This window comes from Megachile rotundata, chromosome 9 (genome assembly GCF_050947335.1).
Source record: "Megachile rotundata isolate GNS110a chromosome 9, iyMegRotu1, whole genome shotgun sequence".
Classification (NCBI taxonomy): Eukaryota; Metazoa; Arthropoda; class Insecta; order Hymenoptera; family Megachilidae; genus Megachile; species Megachile rotundata.
The window spans coordinates 7,670,050-7,682,074 of NC_134991.1; the positions used below are offsets into that span (position 1 = coordinate 7,670,050).

Consider the following 12,025-nt stretch of genomic DNA (forward strand, 5'->3'; position numbering starts at 1 on the left):
TTGCCAGAGCATAAGCATATATCGATTTCCCGTTCGCGCCAACGAACCACGAAACTCGAGCGATCACATGTACGCGAAAGGAGGGCAGGGTGGCGATCTACGGCAACCCTTTCCTGTTTACAACAATCACTCGCGAGCGTCGTTCGCGACTGGTCGAAAAGCACCCCCGGTGTTTTTCCTCGTTCATCCCTCTGTCCGTGTGTATCTTAAGAAGGGACCAACAACCGAGATCCACACACAACGTTGTCCCTCCCGTTCGTTCCTCCGACTCGTCGGTTGTATCATTTCTCTCGGTTTCTCTCTCACCCTCCTCGTCCCTTTCGATTCACTCTCCTCCCTCCGTGTGGAGTTTCCCTATCGCGACCCACTACCCCACTCCGTTACCCTCTCTGTCGAGCCCTCCTCGCTGCTGCGCTCTTGCTTTCTCTGTCTTTTTCTCTGTCGCTCCCTTAGGCCGGTCGGAGGGAGAGAAGCGGTAGGACAGAGCGAGAGGGCGATAGCGAGACGGTGGGGCTGGCTCTCTCCGGTCTTGCGCGGCGCGCACCAGTCAACCCGGAGCCACGGTAGCGCAAGTACTGTGTTGGTCACGTTAAGGGACAAGTTATATCAGAACGGCGCGGCTCTTTACCGGTTCTTTAAATAACGTTCCAGTGCTAAGTGCGAGCTCCGAGTCGCGACCGATGTAACGACACGCGGCCGTCCGCCGTACGCGTGCTGCTTCGAGTGCTTCAAATTCGCCGTGCCTCCGTGCACGCGTATTCGTCGCAACCCCCGTGAACGCGTGTATCCATTCGAAAAAAAAAATACATATATATATTCGCGAGTGGTAAGTGAGGAACCGGTACCGGCGGAAATCGTGGAGAACCGATGGCACGCGAGACAACCGAGTCATCCCCGTGGTCGTCGGTTCGCACCCTCCGCGATCCTCGTGCGTGCATAGTCGAGGGGATGGGGTCGTGACTGTCCACGAGTGTCAGTCGACGCCCCGGTCGCTACTCGACCGTCGACACTCCGTTCACCAGAAGGAAGATCCTAGTCGCGAGCCTAACGAGCGGTTAGCCGCGTTATCGGACACACTGGGACTAGCCAAGCGGCCGCACAAGTGGGGGAAAAAAAAAGTATCGACGTTTCTCGTCGGAGAGTGCTCACCCCTTTGCGTGGCGAACGGTTCGTGCGGGAAACGTGCAGCGACCACCCGTGTGCCACACCGTGGTCCCGGTATCCGTGGCCGGTTCACCAGTGAAAGTGAACGATGCGTCGAGACCATCGGCCTCGACACACTCGCCGTTGTTGTGACAGGGTTGCGTTTCTGTGATAAGGGAGGTTCGATCGAAGTTACGTGCACTGGCCGATTACCAAACCGAAGGCTGTTCATCGCAGTGGTGGGTTCACCGATTCACGTGTTTCTCTTACGGGTCTTCGTTCCGCTCGGACCTGATACGGGTTACGATAGTGTTTCGATTCTTCGAATATATACTACGGATGAAGGGAGGATCGCGTTCCGTTCGGAAATCTGTCGTGGTATCTAGGACGCGGTGATCGAGATGCAAGTGACGTTTTCGTTTCGTATTTTTAGCATCGATTACATTCACCGACTAATGATGCAGGAGAACCTCTCTCGATAGAATCGCGTTTGCGACTAAACACTACTCGATTTTATGTTTGTTTACTCTGCGCTCTCCTTTATTCCCCTACACATGTGGCTGAAATTTGCAACTACCCTGTGCAATTTTCTTCTTCACCCTTTTTCGATTCAAAGCAAACTTGCTCTTTCATTTATAACTCCCACTATTTCACTTAGAATCTCTACATTTTATTTTTTCATAAATCTTCCTTTTCAATTTAAGCTATTTTTATCTGATTCGCGTTTTAAGACATTTTTATTTTATTCCCCACATTTTTAGATATCTTTCTATATTTCCCTTCTTCCTTTAAAATAGTGAAGTCCTCTAAACTTTCAAAACAGATGAAACGATCTAAATTTTATTAAAAGATGTTTAACAGTAGTTAAAAAGGAATTCAATTGATGAAGTTTTGAAAGTGTTCTTAAAGTAACACAATGATCTTTGGAAAACATTACAACTCAAGTTTTTTGCAAATTTACATACAGCAAAAAAGAAACAAACAATACTGATGAATTGTGATCAATTACATATTGTTTGGCTCCACACCTGCATTTGTAATCAATAACTATAAGATCCGTCTTTATGTTACTTCTGAGTGTTCTTTGTAAAGTTCATCAATTAAATTCCTTTCTGACTCGACATTTTCAATAAACGTTGAATATATTTTAATAACATTATCGTTTGTTGTTCTTCATTTTGAAAATTTGGGGATTCATTGATCACAAATACGTTTTCATTTTAAAGGCTGACTGAACGACATACGACTAGAGTGGGTCCATTTTTAAATATTCTATTACATGCATTTATAATAGGTGTCCAGGTGCTACTGCTAATTAGAAGATTAATTTCATTGCAAAATAGTCAATTTCTTATAAAAATGATGAATTTATGCTAAAACGTATTTTATAAATTGATACATCAAAGGTAGATATTTCAAATGACCCCTTTTTTAAACACGTCCATTAACCCGATATCTGATAAACAGTCCTATCTTTGAGAAATGTTGAATTAAACATATTTTCAACACCGATTTTCCTCCGTTATCAGCACCTTATCACACTTAATGTCATTTCCATAAGAACCTTTTACCTTTGATACCTAACGACCTGGTGAATTTATGAAAATATTAAAAACGAAGATAGGTGTCATAAATGATATATTTTTAATTAAAGACATTTTGTACAATTTGTTTTCTTCAGACTCGATGCTTCTTTCATGTGACTGTGAATGTTCCCCTGTTTTCTCTTGCCCTCTCTCTCGCTCGTAGCGTCTGTCGTTCTTTCTCTATCGCTCCTCTCCGCTGTCTTTCCTCCGCCCGTCTCGCCCACACTTCCATTTACCTCCCGGTTATGGATATTATTAAGTAATACCTACATTGCGCGCGCGGCGATACGCTCGTGGCCGGCTTATCGTGTGCGTGACACACCGTTGTGTGAAGCGTGCTCGCGCGCACGCGTGCATGCGCGTTGGTAATGCACGCAGGCGAACGGGAAAGCGCGGGTTCTCATCTCGATTTTCGTCGCGAACACGCGCGACGAGCACGCGATGCTCGCCAAATTATGATCCGCAACGGATCTTTGGGAACGGATGTACTGTTAACCGGAAACCGTACTGACACAAAGCGTGGAATCCTTTTCCTGCAATTTGCTCTTCCGCGACTTCGATGGCTCTTTTTTGGCTGCGATTAGGTTAGGTTTGTCTTTGGTTTAGGTTAGGTCTTTGAGTTTTATTCAGTTAATCACGGGTCAAATCTGAGACTCAAGTTGATTCAATTAAATAGTGTTCGAATATCTGCACAAATAATTTTTTAGCCCAAATTCTGTTTTGGAGCGAGGGTTTATTAAACTGAACTGTCTAATAAAAAATCATTAATTGTGTGCTTACGTAATTTTATAACTGGATTTAGCAGGAATAGAAGTTATCAGTGTTTTATTACCTTAGTTTATTCATTACCTTGTTTTTCTCTGTTCTCTTTTATTTATTCAAAAAATATTCTTATTGTTATTAAACTCTTGCCCTATGATTTATTTGTCAGGTGCATTAGTCAAAATTAATCATAGTTACAGAAAACAGAGAAAGCTGAAATATGTCAGTTCAGTATCGTTCATAAATGCACTTGGACAAATTAAAGCGTCCGAGTAAAATTGATCCCAAAATACAAATACATCAGACTCGTGCAAGGGTTGATACTTCTATATTCAAAAATTCTAATGAAATTACTGTATTTAATATTCAGACGTTTTTAATTTGTAACATTGTCATTTTTTCTCGATTTTACCAGTGTCATTCATTCGACAAAATCCTCGATATTAATTAGTAAGAATATTGGCCAACTAAATAAGAGTGAAGTATTTTTACAAGGAATTCGAGCACCAAAGCTTGGAATATAAATCTTGCATTTGACCTGAAGAATAAATAGACTTATCTCGCGTTTGCAAAATACATCAACTTCAATAACTCCTGTTTGATTTAATAAATGTTATTCTAAACTTAGACGCACCGTTTCACAATGGATACATAAAAAATGCAATTACTCTTCCACCAGCCTAATTATATCAGCACTGAATAAGGAGATAGTGGTATAAAAAGTACAATTATTCTTGCTCCAATTTAATTATATCACCATTAATCAAGTGATAAAAGAACATAGAAAGTACGATTATTTCTGCACTGGTTTATCAATATAAACATATATTAATATTAAATGAACCGTGTAAAGATACAAAAAGTATTTTGCACCTGATATCATCGAACAATATAAAGGTTAATAACAATTATTCTGTAATAAGTTTCAAATATCACGCAATCACTATGAGACGTTATAGCAGTGATTAGTTGCATATATAATTACATGTGACTGTATATTACATATGACTGTATATTACATGGCTGCTTAATCTCGAAGAAAGTTTCGACTATTAATATCGACAGCAGTTTGGAATATCTAAGCAGGTATAATGACGCGTATAAAGAATACATCGGGGCAATTTCTTTCCAAAGTATCTTTTAATTGCACACGTTAGATCGAGAAGTCGTTAGCCGCGTTTCTGCTAAACATTGGTTGGCCCACTTGTTACGCAGCTTCGTGGTCGTTGACTTGCGAACGAAAGTCCACAATAAAACGCCACGTGCGGTACAGTAATTAAGAAAGCATCATTCTCGAGCATATTAATGCCGAGAATACTCGTAATTCTTATCTTCTAACGATGTCCTCGTGATGCAAGCGGAAATACCCACGTGTCGTGAAAACGGAAGAAAAGTTGTCGACATAGCCGGATTAAACTTTCTGCAGGCCCGAGGCCACTCGAATGTCTCGTAAAAACAGAGATGAATTTTATATAAAAAAATTAGCTGAAGTTGAACAGTGTTTTTAGTAAAAGGTTTGCCAACTAAATAGACCGTTGAATATTCCTCGACGAAATAAGGTTGGTTTCTTCCTATCGATGTGGTTACATCTGTCATTATTGATGTTCAATGAAGCTTATTGACGCACATCGTTCGTGCTCGAATTAGCGAGTAATTCATTAAAATCGCTCGCTCTACTTTGTTCTATCCAATTGAGATTGGCAAATATAAAATACCGACAATGTGCGAATTGCGGTGGTGGTGTGCGATCGAAGGGTCTCGTGCTATAGCAACGAAAGAAAGCGGAGGGAAATTTCTAAAGGGATTGGAAATGCACCACCTACTTTCATTCACTTCTTTCAAATTGCCAGCAATTATCTTTCAACGTGAGCCATTAAACTTTTCGAGTTAACGGACTCGAATTGCTTTTCGAGTGCGTAAAAACTTTTACGTCAATCCTGATTGTTGAATCGCGATCGCGGGTTTCGATTATTATTGATGTATAATTTGCATGCAACTCGCCCGAACGAGAATAATACTCTACCGAAATTTTATTTATTATCAATCCAACGTTTCGATGATTTAACAATGGTTCGAGTACACGTATTAATTTATCCGCAAATTGGTCACTGTTTTTGTTTGAATCTGTTGTGTTCAAATTTTATATTTTATTTCTCCTTTGTTTATTAATTATTGCACAATCTGAAGTGCAATTCTGTCTTCGTCGTTTCTATTTGCAAACTCGTTTAGATAGGGTGTTGAGTACTTTCCAATACTTCAAATAAGAGGGTCGTTTTGACCCGGCTTATCTTAGCTTAAACTCCATGCGCCATTTAGATACACCCATTTTATGATTCGATTCATTGTACACTTTATAGCTAAACATTAACAAACTCGATAGATACTTCTGTTGATATCTGGTCCTTTATTTTTCTTATAATATTATGGTACTTTTAGAACTATCATCACGTTAAATCATACCTGATTTAAAAATAATTTAATAATTTACCTAAACCACACGTTGAAAAGTTTTGATAATATATAGAGAATTAAATCACATAAATTGTATCAAATTAATAAATTCATTAGAACTTCACTTAAAATTCAAAATATAATTTAAACAACTATTCTTTTCATACAATTTCATAAATAATTATTTCTTCCTTGAACACAGATTCATAAATAATTGCTTCTTCTTTGAACGCAATTTCATAACTGTTCAAATTCCATTCAACATCTAATTTTAATTTTGTTTTTAATTGGCTTCGATCTACAAAGAATACGCAATAAAAAATTCCTGCACTCCAAATTCAATTAATTAGATACTAATTAAAGTAGCACAAAGATCTGAAACAGAGAACAATAACATAGTTGCATGCAACCGGTTTCTGATAAATTAAACAATCCTGCATAGCCAAATCTTCGAATTAGCATATGATTTGTGATTCAAAATGGCTGCCGGGAACTCAAATCTCCCTTAACTCAAACCCCCGTAAAATCTCTAATCGTAACCGAAAATATTGTCTCTGGTACCGCGAAGAAACGTTTTGGAACACGTTTCCGAAGATCGTGTGTGCAGAAACGAGTCACCTGCGCCTCTCTGCCGCTGTTAGAACAGCAGCAGCAGCAGTGGTAGCGATGCCGTAATAACGCCGGCACGCTCGTGCCAGAACCAAAGTATACGCTCGGTGTACACGACCTAAATAAGATGCGATGCCCCCCGGGGCGAAAGTAATTCACAGACACACTGGTGCAACCGGGGATACACGTATACACCGGCCAGGCTCTCGGGCTATAGTTTACGAAGTGCCGCAGGAACGCGTCGACCGACCGCTTTAGCGCAACTTCGACCCGCGTTTTTAAATTCGCGCGTGCACGCGACATCGCTTTGGGACCTCCAAACGCGAGTTGGCTATTTCCTATGGGGTCCAAACGTGACAATTTTTCAATTCATTATATATATCAATTTCGAAATTCTCATCTCCTATATTTAAATCTCTAGAACAGGAGTCGGCAATCTGCGGTTCGTGAGATGTATACGAATCAGTAGACTCAGTAGACTCGATTGAATCATACTTGCGGCTTTTGAGTAGTTTAGTACATATTGAAAAATTAATATTGCAATTGCGAAACAAGTATAATAATTTGGCGCAAAATAGAATGTTCTGATTTCATAATAAACACATGTTTCACAGCAGATGACGGTTATATTATTTTTTCTAATATATATTACCTATGTATGTACTTATATTGGGTTCTTTAAAAAAGTAATTTATTACATCGAAAAAAAAATGACTCCTAACTCCAGAAAGGTTGTTGACTCCTGCCCTAGAACATTAGTTCTGATATGGAATCACAAACTCTTCAAATTATTTAGGTTACAAGGCGGTACATATATGTCCTCAAATTCTTGGATCCACAAATTTCTAAGTCCCCGAATCTCTACATGCAATAATCTTCACAAATTTGTAAATTTTAATAAATCTAAAACCCAACTTCTAATATTGTGCAAATTTATCTTCAGATCTCTCAGTTTTGAAATGTGAAGATTCTTTAATACCTTTAACCCTGAATTTTCACATCCCTAAATTTATACATTAAGAAATATGTTATGCGGACCTACAAATCCTTAATTTGCCATATGTCTAAACAATTGAACTTCTCAATCTTTTATGTAGGTTTCTATCTCCAGACCCCCAAATAGCAAAGACTTCAACTTTCAAGATCTCCAAATTGCAAAGACCCCAATTTTCAAGGTCACCAAATTGCAAAGACCTCAGCTTCCACAACCCCCCACTTGCAAAGATCTCAGCTTCTAAGATATCCAAATTGCAAAGACGCAGCTTCCAAGGTCTCCAACTTCTAATACCCCTAACTTGCAAAGAATCCAACTTCCAAGATCCCCAAATTGCAAAGACCCCAACTTCCAAGGTTCCCAACTTGCAAAGATCCGACCTTCCAAGATTTCCAAATTGCAAAGACCCCACCTTCCAAGATCCCCAAATTGCAAAGACCCCAACTTCCAAGGTTCCCAACTTGCAAAGATCCCACCTTCCAAGATTTCCAAATTGCAAAGACCCCACCTTCCAAGATTCCCAACTTGCAAAGACCCCAACTTCCAAGGTTCCCGAATTGCAAAGACCCCACCTTCCAAGATTCCCAACTTGCAAAGGCCCCACCTTCCAAGATGCCCAAATTGCAAAGACCTCAGCTTCCAATATTCTCAACTTGCAAAGACCCCTGTTTCCAACATCCCCCATTCGCCCCCAAATCCACAGACTCCCAAATATGTATACCCACATTTGTCCACATCAAAGGTGTGTCCATCTATTATAACTATAACTAACAAACATCCAACATCATGCATAAACCCATGAATCTCGCCAACAAACGTGTTGATGCAACTGAAATTTCCGTACATTAAAGAATAAATTTACGGCAGTAAGTTTGTCGCGTAACGAAGTTAAGAGAGTCGCGTCTAAAATAAGGGAAGAAATAGAATTTGGCCCGAAATGGATTTCAAATCGAGCTCGCTTGAATGCGAGATTTCATTTTAGCAAAATGGAAATGTTAAATGAAAGGATCAGGAGATTGCTTCCCAAAGGCTGGAACGATGCAATTCAGAATATCAGAAATCGTTTCAGGGGATAACTGCAATAAACTGCGATGCAAATGTGATCCTTTCTACTTGCAAAAGCACCGTTTTGGTGCGACGAATGATCGAGATACACCACTTTTCTTATTGTTAATGGGATCGAAACTAACGCATACTGAAATCTAATTCTCCTGGGTCTGTTATATTACGCGTATGTTCTTGGGAATATTTCTCGTTATTACGTTAATGAGAGCTAATGTGAAAATATCCCTCATAAATAAAGTATAGGTGAATGGTATCTGCGCTGGCTGTTCGAAGCGTTAAATCGTTCTCAAGACTAAGAGATCTAGAGAAAAACTGCCGCCGTGGAAACGTTCCTTTTTTTATAATTGAACTACGTCATCGTAATTACGAGTCCCTTTAACGGAGATTTTCCTGTTGATTTCGTTTCACAATACGATAGTCTAAAATAGCAGTTAGGTCGATAATAGGAAAAAGCAAGCTTAAAAATATTGAGGTGTGCAAGTCTCGAAATTTGCTAATTTAGAAATACAAAAATATCAAACTTCCTAATTTTACAATTTAGAAATAGATTCACAAATTTTTAAATCCTAATTTAAAAATTAAGAAATTTAATGAATTTAAAAATATACAGGTTCGAGTTAAAAATTGGTGAAAGTTATCGGTTTAAATAATTAACCCCTTAGTGCCCGCGATCGCACCCCTCCCGGTAGCTCATTAGTCCAAAGAAACCACATCCAAAATAGACACTAAAGGATTCCACGCTCGACAAGTGCACAATCGAACGCAACAAAGCAAAAAACAAGTGTCGGACATCCGATGGAGCAAAGGTATTCGTAAAAAGCCGCGAACCGGCGTGCAACGAATCGCGAAAGGGGTTAACGGTTCATTATCACCCTATTTGATCGACAGAGGCGCAGCACGCCGGCGTGGAACACGGAATGATCGAGCAAACACCGGGAAGGAAATATGCGGGAACACCGTTGTATATAAATGTATATCGGAGGCGTTGTATACAGGGTGTCCTACATTCACAGGCACATAAGTGTATAAAACATAACACTAAATATATAACAATATATGTGTAAATTTACTCATATGTGTCTCTTCATTCACATGTACTTCATTCACATGTACATGTATATTTATTACTACGTATATATTCATGTATTAATTCATATGTTATTATGTCAATATTACATATGTTCATCCATATGTATGTATTCATACATGTACATATGTTTATTCATATGTATACATGTACATCTACTGGTTCATGAACATATGTTTATTCATACGTACATATATTCGTATGTGCACATGTTTATTCATATGAATGTATAGTTGATTTACGTGTATGTACATATGTCTATTCATATGTTGGTACACTTATATTGCCATAAACATGAACACTAAAACACAGACATGCTTCATATCTCACTGCATTTATTAATTCTGTATTAATAAACGTTAAATATAATTCTGATTTATGGACATTTCGTCATAAGACATAGTGATGTTTTAACCTGAAGAATAAGTGAAAATACAAGTTTAGAAGGTAGGACACCCTGTATAGGTGCAGTGTATCACGGGACGCGTGGCGAACGAGGGTCCGCTAGCCGCGGAGGAGAATAGAGCGAGAAAAGAGGGAAGAAGAGCGAGTTGAGGAGAGGGAAAGAAGGAACGAGGAGTGCATCGAGTCAGTGGGCTAGTGGGGCCGACAGAATGTAGCCCATGCTACGGTATCGTCTCCCTCTTTATCTCTCCCTCGTTCCTTCCGTTCTTCCTTCCTTCCTTCTTTCCCATCGAGTCGCTCCTCTCCTTCTCACCGACTCGACTACACTTCGTCTCGTCTTTTTCTCTTCTACTCGTTCTACACTGCAAACCCTCTATATATGTATAATAGCGGGTTCGCTATTCGATTCAAGCGTGTAGGTCGCGTCGCAAACGGCGCAGGGGTCTGCGTGTCGTACTACACACTTATTCCGCGTATATGAAATTGCGGTGTACACCTCCGTGCAATGTAGGCCTACTTTACTTCACATGTGGAGTCTCGAGGTTTTTTTATTGGGTCTTGGAAATGTGGGAAATTTCGATGTTGATACTTTGGAGATTTGCGGATTTGGGGGTTTGAATGTATGGAAGTTTAGGAATTTGGGGTTTGCAAGTTTGGAGATTTGTGGGTTTAGGGTTTAAGGGTTTGAGATTCGGCAAGTTAGGTACTTGAGAATTTAGGATCTTGGGAATTTGGTGTTTTGGAGATTTGGGGATTTGGGATTTGGAAGTACGAGGTTCAAGATATGTAAAGATTTGAGAATTAAAGATTTATAGCATTTGGATTTAGAAATTTCAGCATTTGGAAATTTGAGAATAAGAGAATCTAAGATTTAAGGATTTGAACAATATTCCAGCCTTTGAAAGTACACTTAGAAATTCAAGAAAGTAACCCAAGATTCCCAAAGTTCGCAAACTAGCATTAAGAGCATGTACTCCCACATGTCTTCATATGTACATACATGAAAACTCCAAGATTTGAAAACGTCCATTCATAAAGAACAGTAATACCCAAGACCCTAGTATCTGGAGAAAATTTCTAAACCGCCAAGGAGTTTAGAAAGATCTAACTTAGACGTCTAAACTTCGTGTTACCCAAAGGTAGTCCACATTGCACCCAAGTGTATTCGCGGTATACAGTTGCAAGATACATGTGCTTGTGTACAAAGTTTCTTCTGTATACGTTTGCATGTAAAGAGCATGTACGAGCATCCGTCGACGCAAGGTGTCCGTGTACGTCGGCAAGATGTGCATACAAGCGAAATTTGTACATCACATTCGTGTAATGAACTGTGTCACCCGTGATTTCTGCGCTGTCTGCACGCGTGTGACGCGCATGTGGCCGGTGCACGCAAGTTACGCAACCACTGCGACGAAAGTGCAGGCGAAAAAAAAAGACGAGAAAAAAAATTGCGGCACTTTTCCTATACATGCAAGTCCTGTACATGGAGGTCCACGTTCGTTCAGCGACTGCGCTAATGAACCGTATCGCTACTATATTTAGTGCGCGAGTAAACACGCCGACACGCTAATCCATGGATACCGCACACAGACGTGTCATTGTATAATCGAGCGAAAAGTGTGAAGGAGTTCGAGCTGTTACTACACGAATTTATAGGGTGCAGGATTCTTTTTAATCGGTAATGGTCAGTTTTGGGGATTTCGAATTTTGGGGGTTGCGGAGTTAGATTTTTTGGATTTCGAAGTCTTCACATTTTTCAATTTATATTTTTATGTTTAAAAATTTAAGGATACTGATCTAAGTGAACTTATAGATTCTGAAGCTTATTGCAGTATTTCTGCTGTTACAAATTCTTCAAATTCTCCAAATTCTCCAAATACTTCAAATTCTCCAAATTCTTAATATTTCAGAAATCTCGACTTC

The 12,025-nt window shown here is 39.6% G+C and overlaps 1 protein-coding gene across 8 annotated transcripts in view; it reads left to right on the top strand.

The window, feature by feature from the left end:
- Positions 1-12,025, top strand: part of Hr3 (nuclear hormone receptor 3 ROR-beta) — a 212,373-nt gene that overhangs the window by 95,139 nt on the left and 105,209 nt on the right. Inside the window, exon 1 of one of the 8 annotated variants that reach the window (XM_076535825.1) lies at positions 534-1,382. The exons of the other annotated variants lie outside the window; for them this stretch is intronic. The gene's annotated coding sequence lies outside the window, so the exon portion shown is untranslated. Of the gene's footprint in view, positions 1-533; positions 1,383-12,025 lie in introns of those variants that run through there. 8 annotated transcript variants of the gene reach the window in all.